We start from the raw sequence: 2,981 nt of genomic DNA on the forward strand, positions 1-2,981 counted from the left end.
CTCTCTCTCTCAAAATAAAAAAAAAAAAAAAAAGTTAAAAATAGAACTACCCTATGATCCAGTAATCACACTACTGGGTATTTAGCCAAAACTACAAAAATATCAATTCAAAGGAATACACACACCCCTATGTTTATAGCAGCATTACTTACAATAGCCAAAGTATGGAAAAAGCCCAAGTGTCCACTGACTGATGAATGGATAAAGAAGATGTGGTGTATATGTGTGTGTGTGTGTGTGTGTGTGTGTGTGTGTGTGTGTGTGTGTGTATAAAATGTTGCCATTTGCAACAACATGAATACAGCTAGGGAGTATAATGCTAAGCGAGGTAAGTCAATAAGAGAAAGATAAATATTATATGATCTCACTCATATGTGGAAATTAAGAAACAAAGCAAGTGAGCAAAAGAAAAAAGAGAGAGAGACAAACCAAGAGACAGACTCTTAACTCTAGAGAACAAACTGATTACCAGAGGGGAGGTGGGGGACAGGGAATGGGTAAAATAGGTGATGGGGATTGAAGAGATTAAGGAGTGCACTTGTGATGAGCACTGGGTGATGTATGGAAGTGCTGAATCTCTGTATTGCACACCTGTAATTAATACAACACCATATGTTAACTATACTGCAATTAAAAATAATAATAAAAATCATCCTCCCAAATTGGAAAATAGTGGCTGGGTTCATCCATTCGATGCACTATTATAGAAATCACTTCCAATGGGTTAAGTGTTGGCTGTTTCTCCACCTATAAAATATGGGTCTGGGTAGATACACTGGCACTCTTTAACATACTGATTTTATCATTAAGGTCTGTCAAAATGTGTGTGAGTTGGTGTGTGTGTGTGTGTGTGTGTGTGTGTGTGTGTCTGTGTAAAATTAAACAAAATCCCAATGGTAACAGAATCTCAAAATAAAATGAAAGACCCGTAAGTGTGCAGGCTGTGCCTTTACACATCACTAACTGTGGTCCATCAAGTATTCCACACACAGCACATAGCCACCAAATTTGTTCAATGGAATCAGTGAAAAAATGCTAAGGATTAGTAACATCATGTCCCTGCCAGCCCATCTCATTTGCTACAAATTCTAATTTATTCTCTCAGGCAAAGGTCCTAATATCCTACTGTATATTTGTTTAAAACTGATTTGTGTAATTCAGATGTCATGCCTTCAGAGTACTTGGAGGGTCTACCCAAACCCTCTGAAATATGTAGTTAATTATATGCCCCAAATAACATATCAACACAAACAACAGAAACTCCTTTGTTACTTATAGTTCCTTCAAATGAATTTACTGAAGGCTGTGGCTCCTCTATGCACTCAACATTTCATATGTGTCAGGTACTCCTCTAGCACAGAGGTTTCATCTTAAAGAACTTATTCATTCAAATGCTTGTACCCTTTGATCAATTCTTCCAATACTTTTTTTTTAAGTATGAGGGGCTGGAAAAAATCAGCTTACACAAACATCTGGCTTTTCCCAGAAAATCAGAATGTTTTTCTATTAACATGAGTAGTGAAGAAAATACACACAATATATTCAATGTTACCTTAGGAAATGTCCTGAATTAGATTTATTATGCATTCTTGGTACTAACACTTTCAAATGAATGAAATACAAATGAGAAACAGAGAACTCTCAACGCTGTTCTGATAACATCCAGGAAATTGTAAATCTCTACCCCAGAAGACTTAGATTAAGAATAAATCAAGGTCTCGGGGCGCCTGGGTGGCACAGCGGTTAAGCATCTGCCTTCGGCTCAGGGCGTGATCCTGGCGTTATGGGATCGAGCCCCACATCAGGCTCCGCTGCTATGAGCCTGCTTCTTCCTCTCCCACTCCCCCTGCTTGTGTTTCCTCTCTCGCTGGCTGTCTCTATCTCTGTCAAATAAATAAATAAAATCTTAAAAAAAAAAATAAATCAAGGTCTAAAAAAAAAAAGAATAAATTGAGGTCTCATTTTCTGTTTAAATTTTCCTGTCATTTTTAAAATAAGGATAGTCAAGGAAGATCTGAAATAACCAAATTAATGCATATTAAAAATGATAGTAAACCAGCCTGGCAACTTTGTTGGTGCTCAGTAATGTTAATCACATTCAATTAAGTCAAGATCATCATAGCCACCATTTATAGGAGTTAGAAAGTTTCCCCTTAAGTCCCTATACATCCATGTCATTGACTTCCTTATGTCAAATTCCTTCTCAAAATCCTTCAAAACCTAGCTTATTCAAAGACAGAATCAATACTCTTCAGTCTGGCACTCAGCCTAGCCACCCAGACTAAGAGGTGGAAAATGAAAATCGTTCGGGGTCCAGGTAGGTAATATAAATGAGAGAGGCAGGCAAAATGTTAACTGGTCAATGGTTTCAACCTCAGTTTGGAAGATACTGTGGAAAGGGCAGCAAATAAACTAGGCAGGACCTGTCCAAATGAAGACACTGTTCAAGGGTGAATTCCCTGACACCACAGTGCAGTTTACTTTCAGAGAAGCAGGCAATCCAGAATTTTTGGTGAAATCTCCCTATTGCCAGATGCTGAAAATGCTCTCAATGTAAAATTCAGGTCAGACCATCAAGCTCCCCTCTGTTCCACGTGTCTGTATCTTCACCAGTACATATTTAAAAATCAACTTTAAATAACTCCATCGGCCACTACAATCCCCACACTGTGGCAAAGGCAGTGTGCCCTGCCTCAAGCTAACGGTGCTTCCTGCTCTCCTCCCTACTCTGCCAACTCTCCAACTACCAAACCCTCAGGGGCCGTTCAGACAGCCTTACCTCTACTGGAGGTCCTCCCTAACCATTTCAGGTCGTAAGCATCTCTGCTGTCCCTGCCCTGCATCCTTACCACTGGACAATCAAGCTTGAATGTTCGTGTATTTTTATTTAAACTGTTCCATGTGTGTTGTTTACAACTGACCACTTCGAGGATGACTGAGGTATAGATGGAGCAGAAAGGAACGCTGAAGACGCGGGGGGG

General features: G+C 39.4%; 1 protein-coding gene across 1 annotated transcript in view; it reads right to left on the reverse strand.

Annotated features, from left to right (window-relative positions):
• Positions 1-2,981, reverse strand: part of ZNF875 (zinc finger protein 875) — a 26,428-nt gene that overhangs the window by 23,272 nt on the left and 175 nt on the right. The window lies entirely within an intron of this gene.

This window comes from Ursus maritimus, unplaced genomic scaffold (genome assembly GCF_017311325.1).
Source record: "Ursus maritimus isolate PB19 unplaced genomic scaffold, ASM1731132v1 scaffold_19, whole genome shotgun sequence".
NCBI lineage: Eukaryota > Metazoa > Chordata > Mammalia > Carnivora > Ursidae > Ursus > Ursus maritimus.